The sequence below is a fragment of the Schistocerca cancellata genome, chromosome 4 (assembly GCF_023864275.1).
Source record: "Schistocerca cancellata isolate TAMUIC-IGC-003103 chromosome 4, iqSchCanc2.1, whole genome shotgun sequence".
NCBI classification, from domain to species: domain Eukaryota; kingdom Metazoa; phylum Arthropoda; class Insecta; order Orthoptera; family Acrididae; genus Schistocerca; species Schistocerca cancellata.
The window spans coordinates 173,100,320-173,109,273 of NC_064629.1; the positions used below are offsets into that span (position 1 = coordinate 173,100,320).

General features: G+C 45.8%; 1 non-coding gene across 1 annotated transcript; it reads right to left on the reverse strand.

Annotated features, from left to right (window-relative positions):
• Positions 1-811: 811 nt before the first annotated feature.
• Trnat-ugu (transfer RNA threonine (anticodon UGU)) lies at positions 812-886 on the reverse strand. Its single transcript has one exon. It is a non-coding gene; the product is annotated as a tRNA-Thr (tRNA).
• Between the last annotated feature and the right edge of the window lie 8,068 nt (positions 887-8,954).

An 8,954-nucleotide genomic window follows, 5' to 3' on the forward strand; every position in this document is an offset into this window, starting at 1 on the left:
AACACGTCGTCACACATCCATAATATAAAGCCAGATATTTGATTCGTCTGAGCATTCAGAGGGGTCATTGCTTGAAGATGCACTGGTGACGTCTGTTCTTCCACTGTATTTGGGAACCCTGTGGGCGGAAGTAAGTGTATATTATGCGGAATTCTTTTACAAATATCCATATGATACAGTACCCTCCAGACACAAGCCATCCACCCCTGCCCCCGCCCCCCCCCCCCCTTCTTCCTTGTTACATCCGCGAATGGCGCGTTGCAAGACTGATTGTGGAAATTTTGGGAACAATGATCGCCTTTTGACCTAAATTTTGAATTTGAGTTGTTGTGGATTGAACTTTTTCACGCTGTTGCTGAAACAGATGCAGATTTCCTGGTCAACACTTTCCACCATCTAGCAAAGCGTCGTATAAACGAATGCAGATTGCTGTTTGCAGTTATGATAACGACGCTATCACTAAGGACCGATAGGGAAGGTAATCAGCCGTATTCTATTCACAGAAATAATTTACGAATTTAGACTGATCGATTTAGGGAAAGAACGGAAAACGCAAATCAGGGTGGCTCACTGGGATATGATCCATGCCCTACCCGACTGCGAATCCATTGTGCTAACCATTGTATCATCCAATTAACTTCACACTACATTCACAGGCGACAGAAGCTAATACGTACTGTAATATTTCAGGTGACTAATTGTCTGCCCGACTTTATATCCAGACAAGATATTTTTCGAAATTAGAATTATATTAATACCGTCAGCTGCGCACGGGCGTTGATATAGATCAACAGAGACAGGTGAAAATGTGTGCCCCGACCGGGACTCGAACCCGGGATCTCCTGCTTACATTGCAGACGCTCTGTCCATCTGAGCCACCGAGGGCACAGATGATAGTGCGACTGCAGGGACTATCTCGCGCACACCTCCCGCGAGACCCACATTCTCACCTTGTTTGTCCACACACTACATTCGTAGTGTCCCACCCCAACACACTCTTTACTCGTGGAAGACATTCTTCCAAGTCCCGTGAGAGTTCGGGGAATATGTGCGCATCCGCACAGAGGAGGAAGGTCACGGCCGGTATCGCCAGAACTACATAAATGGCTCTGAGCACTATGGGACTCAACATCTTAGGTCATAAATCCCCTAGAACTTAGAACTACTTAAACCTAACTAACCTAAGGACATCACACACACCCATGCCCGAGGCAGGATTCGAACCTGCGACCGTAGCAGTCCCGCGGTTCCGGACTGCAGCGCCAGAACCGCCAGAACTACATACTTATATAGATATGGTGTCTGTTTTTTTCGGACATGTCCGAAAGAACAGACACCATATCCATATAAGTATAAAGATATTTTTCCGTTGTGTGTTGTTGAATTAAATTCATTCTTGAGAAAGGAAGATCCTACGTCACTGATAAGTTTTCAGAGCTTCTTACTTCGCACTCTGAACGTAACTAAATTTACAGGATACAGAAGAAAGAGACCGACAAACAGCGAGGGTTGTAGACGGTTGCTTCTGGAATAGACCGTGGATAGAACTCATATTCGAAAAACTGATGCAACGACGCCATAGGGCGTAAACAGTGTTAAGACAGATGTGGACGCATTGGACGCCATCGAAAGACCTAAATTCCGTCAGGCACACTACGAGAAGTCCCATTTACAGTGCGTTAACGTGTAAACTCACATTTGGTGATGTAGGGACGGACTAACTTGCTCCAACGCTGACGCTATATGGCTATGTTGGAAGACGTCTCCGAACGTGGGTCCCTGCCTTCAAATTGGTGCACAATTTTTTAAAAAAATAATTTATGTTTATTGGTACAAGTGTGAAGAACTTTTCATATATAACGTTTCGAAATCTACGTCATATTCCGCAAGCCACCTAACGGTGCTTGGCGGAGGGTACTTCTGGTATCACTAACTCATCCTCCCCTTCCTTGTTCCATCCACGAATGGCACGTTGGAAGAATGATTGTAGAAATTTTGGAAATTTGTGGTAAGTTCATATGGGACGAAACTGCTGAGGTCATCGGTCCCTAGGCTTACACACTACTTAAACTAACTTACGTGAAGGAACACACACACACACACACACACACACACACACACACACACACACACACACACACTCGAGGGAGGACTCGAACCTCTGACAAGGGAGGCCGCGCGAAACGTGGCAAGGCGCGCCCCAGACCACGCGGATCTCTCGTGCGGCAAGACTGATTGTCTTTGAGCCTCTGTATAAGGCCTACTTCCTTGAATTTTCTCGTCGTGGTCATTTCGCGTGATGTACGTGGGAGGAAGTAATACGTTGTCCGATTCTTTCTGAGCAGCGCTCTCTCGAAATTTTAATGGTAAATCTTTCCATAATGCGCAGCGCCTGTCTTTTAACGTCTTTCGCAGGAGTTTGTTGAGCATCTATGTAACGCTCTCGCGCCGACTTAACGATCCCGTGATGAAACGCGCCGCTCTTCATTGGGTCTTCTGAGTTCTGCCTGGTAAGGATCCTACATAGATGAACAGAATCAGTCGAACAAGAACCTTGTAAGCCATTTCCTTCGTGGATGAATTGCATTTCTTTAACCCTTTCAGTCCAGAATTTTTTGTACGAATATATAAAAATACGTACTCGTTCTCAAAATTATAATTTTTTTAATTTTTATGGACCAAAATAATTAATTTTGAAATATTCGCTGCTGCAATAAATAGACTGGTTATTTAGTAACTATCACGCAAAATAACGTCAATAATATTCAGTTATACAGTGGATTATAACTGACTAACTAACTGCCGGCCGCGGTGGTCTAGCGGTTCTAGGCGCTCAGTCCGGAACCGCGGGACTCCTACAGTCGCAGGTTCGAATCTTGCCTCGGGCATGGATGTGTGTGATGTCCTTAGGTTAGTTGGGTTTAGGTAGTTCTAAGTTCTAGGGGACTGATGACCTCAGTAGTTAAGTCCCATAGTGCTCAGAGCCATTTGAACCATTTTTGTTGCACGGGATCGGATACTCAGTGCCCAGGTTTTATGGCTTCGGCACCACGTTTTTCTGTTACGGGGATTTGTGTCGTCGACGTGTGGTTTTGGAACGTCAACTAGCCCTGCAATTCCCTACGCACGGAGCTCGATTCGTGTTGTTTTGGTGCTGACAGGATTCTTAAGTGCGACATTCAGCTCTACAGAGACTTCTACAGCTGTCGTCCTCGTATTTCCCGTCACAAGCATCTTCAGTGACCGCCCGTCATGACCACTCAACACACACTTCCGTCCGCGTTGTGACTTACTGGATGATCTTTTCCGCTTTCCCTGTATGCAAATACGGTGCCTCTTGAAACACTCACCACACGAACACCAGCAATTTGCACGCGTTCGAATTCACTCACCTGTAACATAATGCACTCAAAACTATACAGAAGACTCCAATCACGCCTGACACTTGTAACTTACTGAGGGCACTGCACAGAGGCCGTTCGTTGTCAAACATTACAGCGCCATCTGTGGGCTTCGATAGCACCTGAATTTATGTTCAGGCATGCATTTCTCGCGGCAGTGTCTTAACAGTTAAGTCACCTCGTTACATAAGACAGCTCAAAATCTCCGTTACTGATGTCACCTTTGGCGTGGGTATCAGAATTGGCTGCAAAACATTAAGGGGACTGATGGCCTCAGATGTTAAGTCCCATAGTGCTCAGAGCCATTTGAACCATTTGAACTAACTAACCAACCAACAAACCAACCACTTCCGTGTATTCTTGCGGTCACAAACTGCTGCGCGCTCGCTGGCATTGGCTTGTTGATATTTTCATAGTGATGCCCAACAGCTGGCAGCACTGGTGCTTGATGGAAAGGCTGAACAGTCACAAATGTGTACATGTGGCTTCCACCGGGGAAAAATGCTTCTGTAGCAGCTAAGACACATTAAAAGATGATGTACATAATTGTAGCCAGAGGGTCTGAAAAGATTAAGATTTTTCCTCTGAATCTATCTGGCGTTTTCATCAACTTAGGAAAATGTATCACGAACACAGCCCCTCGAATTTGTCGGTGTCGTTTTGTTACGCACTGAATAAAAATGGGTTCGTTGCTATGCGGGGACCGCTTCCGTAGCAAGGATTGCCAACGGACGTCTGTTCGCTGCTCGACCCGGAGGTAAGCCAGTTCGAATCCTTGTGGTGAATGAAATTGTCACTGCCAGTATTTATCCGGCAAGGGGAAAAGAGATAGTGGTGTGAAGCTGCTCATCACCAGTCTCCTGGATTAAACTTCAAACCTCTCCGCAGAGTCTCATGAAGCCAGGCTATGTTACATTGTTGCTGGTGACTCGTCCGTCGAGTTGGACGTTAAGGTCGGGGGGCCCTGGAGAAGAGTAGGCTATGTGCTGGCATCTCATTATCATGCAACACAAACGTAACACTACACTATACAGGCATTCTTTATACTCACTCACCTACACCCTGAAAACACACATACGGCACACCTACCACATATCCACATGTACCGACTTGACAGAAAATCCTAGGAAGTTCTGGTCTTACGTTAAATCAGTAAGTGGCTCGAAACAGCATATCCAGACACTCCGGGATGATGATGGCATTGAAACAGAGGATGACGCGCGTAAAGCTGAAATACTAAACACCTTTTTCCAAAGCTGTTTCACAGAGGAAGACCGCACTGCAGTTCCTTCTCTAAATCCTCGCACAAACGAAAAAATGGCTGACATCGAAATAAGTGTCCAAGGAATAGAAAAGCAACTGAAATCACTCACTCAACAGAGGAAAGTCCACTGGACCTGACGGGATACCAATTCGATTCTACACAGAGTACGCGAAAGAACTTGCCCCCTTCTAACAGCCGTGTACCGCAAGTCTCTAGAGGAACGGAAGGTTCTTTTGTAGAATTTTAGAACATGTTTTTTGCTCGAGTATCATGTCGTTTTTGGAAACCCAGAATCTACTATGTAGGAATCAACATGGATTCCGGAAACAGCGATCGTGTGAGACCCAATTCGCTTTATTTGTTCATGACACCCAGAAAATAATAGATACAGGCTCCCAGGTAGATGCTATTTTTCTTGACTTCTGGCGCTGCAGTCCGGAACCGCGGGACTGCTACGGTCGCAGGTTCGAATCCTGCCTCGGGCATGGGTGTGTGTGATGTCCTTAGGTTAGTTAGGTTTAAGTAGTTCTAAGTTCTAGGGGACTTATGACCTAAGATGTTGAGTCCCATAGTGCTCAGAGCCATTTGAACCTTTTTTTCTTGACTTCCGGAAAGCGTTCGATACAGTTCCGCACTGTCGCCTGATAAACAAAGTAAGAGCCTACGGAATATCAGACCAGCTGTGTGACTGGATTGAAGAGTTTTTAGCAAACAGAACACAGCATGTTGTTATCAATGGAGAGACGTCTACAGACGTTAAAGTAACCTCTGGAGTGCCACAGGCGAGTGTTATGGGACCATTGCTTTTCACAATATATATAAATGACCTAGTAGATAGTGTCGGAAGTTCCATGCGGCTTTTCGCGGATGGTGCTGTAGTATACAGAGAAGTTGCAGCATTAGAAAACTGTAGCGAAATGCAGGAAGATCTGCAGCGGATAGGCACTTGGTGCAGGGAGTGGCAACTGACCCTTAACATAGACAAATGTAATGTATTGCGAATACATAGAAAGAAGGATCCTTTATTGTATGATTATATGATAGCGGAACAAACACTGTTAGCAGTTACTTCTGTAAAATATCTGGGAGTATGCGTGCGGAACGATTTGAAGTGGAATGATCATACAAAATTAATTGTTGGTAAGGCGGGTACCAGGTTGAGATTCATTGGGAGAGTCCTTGAAAATGTAGTCCATCAACAAAGGAGGTGGCTTACAAAACACTCGTTCGACCTATACTTGAGTATTGCTCATCAGTGTGGGATCCGTACCAGATCGGGTTGACGGAGGAGATAGAGAAGATCCAAAGAAAAGCGGCGCGTTTTGTCACAGGGTTATTTGGTAATCGTGATAGCGTTACGGAGATGTTTAACAAACTCAAGTGGCAGACTCTGCAAGAGAGGCGCTCTGCATCGCGGTGTAGCTTGCTCGCCAGGTTTCGAGAGGGTGCGTTTCTGGATGAGGTATCGAATATATTGCTTCCCTCTACTTATACCTCCCGAGCACATCACGAATGTAAAATTAGAGAGATTCGAGCGCGCACGGAGGCTTTCAGACAGTCGTTCTTCCCGCGAACCATACGCGACTGGAACAGGAAAGGGAGGTAATGACAGTGGCACGTAAAGTGCCCTCCGCCACACACCGTTGGTTGGCTTGCGGAGTATAAATGTAGCAAGGGGCCGATGTGCACGGAGGAACAACGCCCTTTCCGATAGGCGGCTGAACCCATCCATGGAATATCCTAGCCAACGATGTCATACGACGTGCACAGTTTTAATTTGAGTTGTGGGCGGATATAGGTCAGGATGGGCATATTAATATCACCCCTATAGAAACGTGGTTACCCTACTTAAGATCTCTACATCGAACAGAATTTCTTGCGAAGTTCTTGCCGTTTGTACAAAAACACTGAATTTTAATTTCAAGAACAATTCGGGGAACTGAACTGGGACATTATAATATTTAATATCTGCCAGAGACTTGATCTGTGACTAACGATTGGAAGTTTGGATCATAGACAGCTGGGAGGGGTTGATGATGATACCACAGATGTTTTAGAAACATTCAGAGTTGTTCATTACTCGCTTTCAAATCCCAGAAAGAAAAAGGTTTGGCTCACCGCAGTCTGGAAGCTTTCTGGCTTGAAGCTACATTCATTGGTAGTGTTTATTTCTCTGATTCGTTATTCAAACGATCTTAAGCTATCGTCTCAACGCAGATAGGATCCAGCGCAGACCTTCCCATTGTGCAAAATTCTCTTGCGAGTGTGGGGAAACGAATTCCTTGTTTCCAGCTCATTAACTAGCATCACAGATAGTGATGGAGAGGCTTAATAACAAATAATTTATGCTTTTGGAGCTGTTTTGTAGTATAAGTGCGTAGAACGTTTCGTCCAGAATGTCTGTCAGCTCTGGAAGAGCGTCATAAACACAACGGCAATAGTTGAATAACATATTGTTGCAAAATTTGATGAATTTGTGGGTAAAATGATTCACAGTATTTTGTATTTGGTCCTTTATACTGTTGGACTAAAAATTTCGATGCTATGAACGAAACATCGACAGAGCTTGATACTTACAAGACTGGCCTTTAAAATTGCTAAACCACGAAGATGACATGCTACAGATGCGAAATTTAACCGGCAGGAAGAAGGTGCTGTGATATGCAAATGATTAGCTTTTCAGAGCATTCACACAAGGTTGGCGCCGGTCGCGACACCTACAACGGACTGACATGAGGGAAGTTTCCAACCGATTTCTCATACACAAACAGCAGTTGACCAGTGTTGCCTGGTGAAACGTTGTTGTGATGCCTCGTGTAAGGAGGAGATATGCGGACCATCACGTTTCCGACTTTGATAAAAGGTCGGATTGTAGCCTATCGCGATTGCGGTTTATCGTATCGCAGCAATGCTGCTCGCGTTGGACGACATCCAATGACTGTTAGCAGAATTGGAATCGGTGGGTTCAGGAGGGTAATACGGAACGCCGTGCTGGATCCCAACGGCCTCGTATCACTAGCAGTCGAGATGACAGGTATCTTATCCGCATGGCTGTAACGGATCGCTCAGCCACGTCTCGATCCCTGAGTCAACAGATGGGGACGTTTGCAAGACAACAACCATCTGCACGAACAGTTCGACGACATTTGCAGCAGCATGGACTACCCTTGACGTTGCATCACAGACAGGAGCGCCTGCGAAGGTGTATTCAATGACGAAGCAGTGTGCACGAATGGCAAAACGTCACTTTTTCGGACGAATCCAGGTTCTGTTTACAGCACCATGATGGTTGGATACGTGTTTGGCGACATCGCAGTGAACGCACATTGGAAGCGTATATTCGTCATCGAGATACTGGCGTTCACCGTGCGTGATTGTATGGGGTGCCACTGGTTACACGTCTCGGTCACCTCTTGTTCGCATTGACGGCACTGTGAACAGTGGACGTTATATTTTAGATGTGTTACGACCCGTGGCTCTACCCTTCATTCGATCCCTGCGAAACCCTAAATTTCAGCAGGATAATGCTGGTCCTGTACAGAGCCTTTCTGGATACAGAAAATGTTCGACTGCTGCCCTGGCCAGCACATTCTCCAGATCTCTCACCAATTGAAAACGTCAGAGTGCAAGTGTTCAGACACACTTGCACTCTGCCCAGAATTAAAGTCTGATGTTAGTTCCGATACAGTAAGCCACCTATTTCACCGCAGGAAAAGGTGGCCGAGCGGTTCTAGGCGCTACAGTCAGGAACCGCGGGACCGCTACGGTCGCAGGTTCGGATCTTGCCTCGGGCATGGATGTGTGTGATATCCTTAGGTTACTTACGTTTAGTTAGGTTTAAGTAGTTCTACGTTCTAGGGGACTGATGACCTCAGATGTTAAGTCCCATAGTGCTCAGAGCCATTGGAACCTACACTACTGGCCATTAACATTGCTATACCAAGAAGAAATTCAGATGATACACGGGTATTCATTGGACAAATATATTATACTACAACTGACATGTGATTACATTTTCACGCAATTTGGGTGCATAGATCCTGAGAAATCAGTACCCAGAACAACCACCTCTGGCCGTAATAACGGCCTTCATACGCCTGGGCATTGAGTCAAACACAGCTTGGATGGCGTGTAGAGGTACAGCTGCCCATGCAGCTTCAACACGATACCACAGTTCATCAAGAGTAGTGACTGGCGTACTGAGACGAGCCAGTAGCTCGGACACCATTGACCAGACGTTTTGAGTTGGTGAGAGATCTGGAGAATGTGCTGGCCATGGGAGCAGTCGA